The sequence below is a fragment of the Nilaparvata lugens genome, chromosome X (assembly GCF_014356525.2).
Source record: "Nilaparvata lugens isolate BPH chromosome X, ASM1435652v1, whole genome shotgun sequence".
NCBI lineage: Eukaryota > Metazoa > Arthropoda > Insecta > Hemiptera > Delphacidae > Nilaparvata > Nilaparvata lugens.
Window position 1 is genome coordinate 12,568,512 of NC_052518.1, and position 9,749 is coordinate 12,578,260.

Genomic DNA, 9,749 nt, shown 5'->3' on the forward strand with positions numbered 1-9,749 from the left:
AGAGTTGGACTAAATTTTAGCAATGTGAAATCAAACCTTATTTATTTGAAAACATTTAATCTATTAAAATTTGAGAGAGACAGTTTTGGGTTCAGTCTATTATATATCATGGTATTATATAATTTGCTGTCATTTTTTTTAGATAAATCAATTTATTTACAAAACAAAATGAATATTACAAAAAAGAACCTAATGTACTCAAATGCACCAGTATCAAGTACGGTAATAAAAAGTACTGGTACACCAAGCTTATAATCTTTTTTGAAAGACTATAATGGTCTGCATAATATGAATGCCTGTGCTAAAAAAATAATACAATACTGTAGGACTATTATAAGAAAATAATGGTTTGAGAATACCAGGTCCTAAAAAACCACATCAATACCATTTTGTGTGATATATCGAACATTTAAAAAATTGTTTTCTAAGAAGCCTGAAATCGATTTTCGACACAAGCTTTCTTCTGCTCAATTATTGGCAGAAATGATTCCTGTGTAAATCTACTCTTAATAAAATAAATTGATTCTTCAACAAAATATCCGTGTTGTCGAATTGTGTAAAATCTTTCATGAAAGCCCATATGACTTGATATATCTTCTAATTTCACATCACCAGTGCAATTTTCTAAATCAATTATATTCAGTCCTAAGGACTTGCGCAAGAATATTGAAATATTTTGCACAAATTGGCAATACAGATATTTAGTCAAGTCTCAACTTGTTTTATTCAGAGTATTGTACATAATGTAAATTTCATGCCCAGATATCATAATGCCGTGCTACCAATTTCTCCTAATTCGGTTGGATAGCATTTTTCACCTATTATAACCTAATGAAAGTTATCGGCTCCAACGTAATAGATTCTTGATAAACTATGAATGGATCTATCGCCTATGAATGAGAAATCCAGTTTTCAGAGCAAATCAACTTATAATCTTCAGAAGAATTTTGGCAATATACTACACAAATACACAAAGAACAATATCTTACACAATTAAGCATCTAAAATCATTAAGAGCTAAATACTTATCCACTTATATAGTTGAAAAACAATGGCTATAGGCTTGTAGACACACAAATCAATTAATTATAGACAAAATAGAACACTATAAACTGTTCAAAACTCAATTTAAAACATTAATAATTCACTTAAACAGAAAAATATTCAGAGAGCACAAAATTAGAACACACGCAGCCAGCCATCATTTTTAGAGAAAAAGGACGCCTCCTCGTCAGAACAAAAACCACATCTCAAGATCAGTGTCGACGTCATGGACACGTCACCAAAAAATTATAAATTACAAGTTTAGAATTCACATTTTATATTTGTTCTCAATAAAACTTTATTTTGAAACTATTATTTTAAATTTTTATATATCATCTCTATTTAAATAATCCATTTATCTGTTAATTCTGTCAACTCAGCCTCGGTGACACCATGGAACATGCAACACAATCATTTACGATAAATTCTCAGTCAAAAAGTTGTCCGTATATCGATTACTCTGATATTTACTATAAAGTTTTATAGATCTCGAATTGAAGATTCGATTCCAATCGAGAAAAAATGTAATATTACAATAATAATCCTATACAGCAACTTCTGTTCACATGTTTAGATGTTTATATGTTTGTATTTCACTGGATCTTGAAAACGGCTCTACCGATTCTCACGAAATTCAGAAGATAGTAAGTTTATAATATAAAGATTCGATTGCACTAGGTCTCATCCCTGGGAAAACTCGCTGAAGGACATTAAAAGGATAATTATTATTCATCCTTGGAAAATAGCTGATAATAGTTATTTCGTCGTCTGTTGGTGATGGAAGTTAGTGAGTGAGCGAGTTCATGTGTGTGGGACTGTGTCAAAACTATGACTCAGCTGTTGAACTTTTGTAATCATTCAATCAGGTACTTAGTGCCGGTTGCAAAAAAGCCGGGCTATTAGTAGATCCATCTTTTTGAAATGGTCCTCTCTGATTTGGTTCACGTGAAGTTAATCAGGATTAAAATTTAACTGGCTTTTGTGCAACTAGGCCTTTGTGAGGGAAATTTTTGCATTCCTCTGGGAATTAATCTCAATTTACTGTGATTAGATAGAACATTTCTGTATGAATGTTATTTTAATTTCTTCTTTCGTAATAAATTGTTATGCTTTTGTACTCCAGAGCGAAGCTCGGTCCCCGATATTTATAGTTCACTACTGATAACCAAACTTGTTTGCAACCTTTTGTATTTCATCTTGCCATGTGTTAAGGCAAACGCACGGAGCAGCAGACAGTCATAGAAAAAAGCAAACGCCTGTGTGCAGACTCAAGGCCGGGACATAATTATATAACCGCACCGAGCCCGCGCCGACGTACGGCCGAGCTAAGCCCACAACACGGTAATGGCGGTGGGAGAGCACACATATCCGGGCGACAGCAGTGTCTCAGTTCTGTAGTGCTACTGCGGTCTGATTTCTGAATGTGTTAAACTGATGTTGATAATAGAACACTATTTAAATCTTGTTACATCTAAATTGAATTTATAATTTAAATTTTAAACTAATTACCTGTAGACACAGAAAATGAGAATCATAGTGCTGGTATAAATATTTCAGTGCCTAATAATACATGTATCGGAAATATATATCCAGCAATAAAATTGTTATCTTCTGCCTTCTGCATCTACACGTGATTTGTTTTAAATTTAAAATTCAAGACACAATCACGGGTTCCTTATTTTACACTTTTTGTTGTTTATTTAATTATTTATTATATTATGTCTATTATACCTTTGGCTCAACGTATTTGGTTCTACTTTTACTTCAACTTATTTCTCCGTTCAACCATATTTCTCATCACTTTGATCGTAAATAACTGAATAATTCTGTGTCTCTTCAATAAGTTTTTTACTCTCTATATTAAGGCTGTTCGGTAAACCTTTTTATTTTTATTTAAATTGAATAATCTTTTTCAATATAATTGTTAAGATCATTATAAGAGTGAGAAAAAGTGGCAACTGAAATTTTTGAGTGGTCTAATGAGCGAGTTATGGGTTGTTGAAGTGCTAAACTCTGTTTTCTCTCCAGATCATAAACGGTTTTGAATTTTCCATTGGAGTTTTTTTATACATTCAGTATATCATTGGCTTTGTTCTAATATGCGTTTTTTCGCGATTAATGCCAAAATAAACAAGTAATTGAATTTGCAAAAAATGTTACTTTTTTATTTATGAACGAAATGGGGAATAAAATGTTTTAGTTTGGAAAGAATAATTTTTTAAAATTTCAAGAGAAGTTCTAATAATATAGTCGAAACCGTTTATGATCTGGAAAGAAAACGGAATCTGGAAAGTTAGCACTTCTACAACCCATAACTCGCTTATTATACCACTTAAAAATTTCAGTTGCCACTTTTTCTCACTCTTATAATGATCTTAACAATTATATTGAAAAAATATTATCCAATTCAAATAATAATAAGTGTACCGAACAGCCTTAAACGAGGCCGCACCTTCACCGTCAAAAAGTAATCTGAACTAGTCAGTGACGGCGCGGGCAACAAACACGGTGACGGTGCTGGCGCGGTGCGGTAGTATGTGTCCCTGTAAAACGTAACTGACCTGTAACTTGACCTGTAAAAAGGTTTGAAGAATACGTGTTTAAAATTTGAAACTGATTGATCAATTCTTTCTAAAGTTATTGCAGAGCATACAAACAGACGGACGACTTTGGCCCTCAGTAAGTCAAAAGTGAGAACTTGCTAACGCTCGTTCAATAAAAACCAACAATAATAATTTAACATTATATTTATTTTTAATGTATTATTATCAATTATACATGAGCAAAAAACATTACGGTACATCAACATTAATACCAGTAGGCCTATCACATAAATTTATACAGAACATGGATATTAATGAGTCATACACAGTCGATAAGAACTTCTATTGCTTATTAAGGATATTGGGGTAGAAAAGTATTTTTATGGCAGTTTCGCTGCCAGTATCAGCTTCAGTCACAATCCTCGGTAACCGTCATCACAAGAACGAATCGAACGGGGGAAAACTGATAAGTGCGCAAGCGCATTACAGTGCTGTGTTTGATAGGCGGGTTTGTGAAAAACCGAGGTCCAACCAGCAGACCCAATCTATTTTTCTTCCAATCTACAATTTCACCCAATATTTTGGAATCGTGAAAAAGACGTGAAACCACTTTACCCAAACGACACTTTATCTAATAGCCTTTATACCCAAACACCAACTCATCCTATACGACCAATTCATCGACCAAACTGTGCTGCACTCAAGTGGCTTAGTTCATGGAGTAACAGACTGAAATCCACCACTTTGAAAATGTTATATTTCTGTGACATCACTGGTATTGCAGATTGCAATCCTTTTATGTAGAATCTTAGACCAGTTATAGAATAGACACGCTGGGAAGTCTAGCCTCTGAAGCCAACATCTACTACCATATCACCATATCGTGACGTCAGCATCGGATAGAGAACTTTTCTGCAGAGTTTGTTTACATTGTTTTCAATAGCTGATTATGTCTATTTTAGATGGAAGTGAATTATTATTTATGATAATGGTGAACTCCCGCTGAAATAGGAAACAATATAAACAAACTCTGCAGGAAAGTTTTCTATCCGATACTGACGTCACGATATGGTGATATGGGAGTAGATGTTGGCTTCATCGACCTTCAGTATGAATATACAATGGGCCGTGTCTATTATATAACTGGTCTAAGTGTAGAATGTAGATGTATGCTGTACCACAGTATACATACAGTATGAAAACTTGGCTATAGTGAGGTCCACGTTATAATGGCAATACATAAAAATAGGAGAATAGCAATGCCGATTCTCTGCATTAATTAATTATATTTCTACACTGTTAAGAACGAAATTAGCATCGTTGTGGACCTAGAAAAGGATAGTACCACCGGCTTTGTCGAATGATAGACAAGGATAGCAAAACCAAAGTTGGTTAAATACTGTCATTATAACGTGGACCTCACTATAGTACACTGACACAAAAATCTGCCAACTTGTTAGGATTGCGCCGCATTGTAATAGTATTAATGATTATTAAAATTTCACCCCCCACCTAGAATATGCTATAACAATAGAAGGAAAACATTAAGTAGTGAAATAATACATCAAATTGGAGAGAAAACAAAGCTCTATAAATCTACGGTAAGAATTTATTTTTACAATGCACTGTTGGAGAGTTGTAGGCCCTGAAACATCAAAAAATAAGATTAAAAGCTGTTATTTTAACAATTTTACACATTTAAGAGCATATATCTCGAAAACTGTTGAAGATATCACGAATCACCACAGAACAAATATTTTAGAGAGTTTATCAAGCTTTATTTTTGAATAGTTTGTCATGTCGGTTGGACGCATTTTCCTCAAGATATGAGCATGTAAGCAAAACATTGAAAAATGCAACTTTTAAACCACCCTCATCCCTTAAGCACAACGGGTAGGGATGGGGACTTTTGATATGTTCACCCCCTAACTAGTCCCAACAAAGTTGTAAAGTCAAAAATTGTGTTCAAAACATTCTCTCCAAATTCCTTTGTCAATTGGCTATTTTTGCATAACTGAATATCTCACACTCAACACTGAAGCTGCTGCAACAGTCGTGGGGATGTGCGTAAACTTGTGAAATTATACACAGAATTGGATGATCTATAAGTTTATGATCAGCATGGATTTTTCCCATCGATATTAAAAAAGTTATGAGCGAAAATAACAAAAAATCAAAGGAAAATGTGTTTTTTTTTTCAAAAATGTCACATCTTTTAGAGCGGATATCTTGAAAAGTGAAAGAGATATAGAATAATTTGTGAGATCAATATTGTAGGAAATTATGTAAGCTTCAATTTATTATAGAACAGTCATGTCTGTAAAATGCATAATTTTCCAGTTATATGCAAGAAACCAAAAAATGGTACCTTTGAACCACCCCCACCCCCTTAGCACAGTGGGTAGGGGTGGGGACTTTTGATATGTTTACCTCCTCACTACCCTGAACAGAACTGCGGGGTCAAAAATTGTCTTCCAAACTTTTCCCTCTATAATACTTCCTTGACTGGGCTACAAGTTAAAAGAAAGAGAATTCTTTTGCCAGTATCTGTACATGCACACTTCTTATTCAAAGCTGGCAATATGAAATGGAATTTTTGTTTATTTTCAAAATTTGTTTGTTTTTTATATTGTGGTGTAAATTGTTTAATTCAAAATGTGACTCTTTTATAACATGTATTTTTGAAATGTGTGGTATAAATTAATTAATAGGAACAGTTTTGCGGTTGATCATTTCCACAAGTGATGGTACTTATTGTGATAAATAAATTGTGCCAGAACATGACAGTAATAATTCTTAATCGACAGTAATAATTGGACCAATTGCTACGAATTTATCCTATTCTATTAGGTGGAATTATATACATAACCTCATTTTAAAACTCCATTGCATTATCCTATTTCAACATTGCTGAAGCTACAGTGTACTTTCTGCCAGTAATTATGTAAAATACTCTTGTCTGGAATTGGTTTGAAAACAATCATAGTTAATTTATTTCCTATTTTCTATTTCAGAAAAACTGCAGGGCATCCACACAGCTCTTCGTTCATAATATATCATTTATTAATCATCCATCTGTAGATCAAATACCTAACCAATTCAAAAAATACAAATCGGCATGTCCATTCGGTTAACACTTACTAAAGATTGTATTCTTTTTCTTATAGAATATTTTTTAATGGAATTGATTTTTTGATATGATATAGAATATTGTATACAAGTAGTCGAGTTCATAGGGTTTCTCATTGCAATGGTTGCAAAGACGCTGAAAAAGTTCTTGTAAGGTAGATTCCTCTTGAAAAGAAGTTACTCTCTCACTATCATTAAAATTCTCAAAATCAAAGTTTATTTCAGATCAAGTTTTCCAGTTCACGTAGTTCAATAGCCTGAAAAATGAAACTCTTGAACACATGAAAATATCATAATTATCAAACTCTCAATATTTCCTTTATCAGATTAACTTTTTATTCTAGCATGAAATGTATATTCTTCCCTGACTTTATTTGTGATTAGTCTGAGAACATAATTTGTTGTTTGCCTCATTTCAAATAAAATGTTCTTCAAAATTTGTTTTTGTGTCATCTCATTCCTAGGAAATAATAAAAAAATATTAATAAGTTGTTAGCTAATCAGTTTTTAATTTGAGCGAATATCCTGTTATGTATTCATTCACGGAAAATAATTGAAGCTAGGTACTGATTTCTTTATTCAGATTAATTATACAATAGCATATAATTGTAAATATTGAAGATTTAATGATAAATCTAAAAGGTAGAATACCACTGATTGAATGAGATAACTCATAATATTAGGCTAATTCATAAATCACTCACTTCGCTCGGCCAACAGTCAAACAGTTTCCAGCTATTCGGGTCAACCATCCTAGCTAGTCTTAATTTTTGATTAGGAAGTTAGCAGTCAGACATTTGCAGTTAGCTTCCTTGAATGTGTGCCCGTTGACGCACCGAAAAACAAGGGATCGACTTGTCAGACTGTCACTTGTGTAGGTCTATTAGGAAGCAGCGATGTAGAGAAGATAGCGCCGCCTCAAACTCGTCTACCAGTTACAGCATGCAGTATACGTGGATGCAGCCAGATAAGGTGCTTGGCAAATGAGAGTCAATCGCAATGCAATTGCATGTTACACTTATACTACGGTACCTTAGTGCTCTAATTAATAATAATTATGAGTACTAAAATGAATTTCGTGTAGTATCCAAGTATGAATATTCAACAAATTCAATTGTGCATTTGCAATATCAACTTACAATATTCATCAATTTTACAATTATCATCAATTTTTTATTAGTCTACTTCAGATTTGCAATTCCTTTTCTCTACATTTTTTAGCATTTCTTCAAACATGAAACAGTTTCTCCAAATATAGGTGGTATGTGTTCCCCTGTGCAGGTGAAAACTACGCCTGGTGATCATAACTGGGGAATTTTGAGGGAGCTCTAGAAAAAGCTGCTGTTGTTCAAGGATATGAACTACAGCAGCGGCTGTCTCACTTTGCAACCGTATACACGAAACTAAATAAACTAATAATCAACTAGAACAATATAAGCTACAGAGGTAAAAGATGACAAAATAAGAGATAGTCAAAGTAACAAAGTTGACTAACTTTGAAGTGATATCTGTAGTGTTCTCCTATCTCTGTGTCCCAATTCACTAGAGCTCTCTGTTTAGCTCATAATAATTATCAGTGTACTAGTCTATGATATATTGAAAGTATTGCTTTAGAAGCTAATGTTTGTGGCTGATCCGACGACAAAAAAAATATTCAATTCCATCTCGGGAGTGGGGACACATACTCATATCCCCCTCGCACTGGATACGCCATTGATTGTGGCATTTTTGAAGGAACCAGTATCGAGTCATTCATCAGCTCTATACCGTAGAGGAAAAGGTTGAAACACACCTCAATGTAATTATAGCGGAATGACAAGGGAAAATACTGCTATTCTTCCGTAGAATAGACAACATTCCTGTACTATTGTCTATTATTAGAGGTAATCCTCTATGCGAAAAGGACAATTCTTAAGTTTAGTTTTCACAATATTGCCAGAAACCAACAAGGATAGGGAAAACATTGTTAACTTTCGCTGAACCACTGAAGGAAAGAGAGACAGGGTGCAAGAGAAATGCCAGGTTCCTCTTCTACTCACGAAAGGTGATAGATAGTAAGATTGTATTTTTATAGCTACCTTCTCCGAAAATATTACATAGCACCGTTGAGGGTGCTAAATAAACTATAATAAACTAGAGCAATATAAACTATAGTTGGTAATAGATAGTGAAAGTAACAAAGTCGACTAACTTTGTACAATATTATATTGTGCATTCACAAATTATGTATTGTCAACGTCAAAATCAAACTGGCTAAAGGATTTTGTCTTTCGACTCTGTTGACTAGCCTATTTCTATGCCAACGCTCGTTCAATTAGCGTTATTTATTATCTTAGGTAATTTATCAGAGTGATAAAAGTGAGCTTTTTCATGAACTACATGTAGGTAACCGTGCTCAGCAAGGGTTCAATTTAAAACTTGACCTGTTTAAATCTTGAAGAATTTGAAATAGGCCTATAACCATCCTCAGAATCAATATGCAAAATTTTTAAGTTCAGATGTAATGATGCGTCATTCGTGAATTTCCTATACCCTACATGTATAATTCTTTCCATTATTATATCATAGAAGAAGATAATAGAATAGGTCCTAAAAATCAATGATTTTCTGAAATGAATAGTCGATATATGACTCTCCAAATAGATTTCTCAAATGGGTCTACAGTAAATAATTTTTATAATATTCTTGAGGAAAAATAGATATCAAAAGTTTAGTGGCAGGGGGACAAAACCGTCCTTCCATATATTGGGGGGGTGGGGGTGACAATGTATTGATCATTGAAATGGAATAGAATAATAATTGATCATAGTAAATCAAAAATTAATGATCGAATGACAAATACAGTAGATGCAGGCCTACTAGTTATTTTGTGTAAGTTGATGACATTCGTCAATTTCGAGCAGATGGCACAGCTTGCCTTTACAATCCCCCCGTGGGCGGCCCTGATCTAATAAACTAGTAATTACTAGGTACAAATGACAAAATGACTAGGACCGGCGGCCCTGTCAATGATTCTGTAGTATTGGACACCCT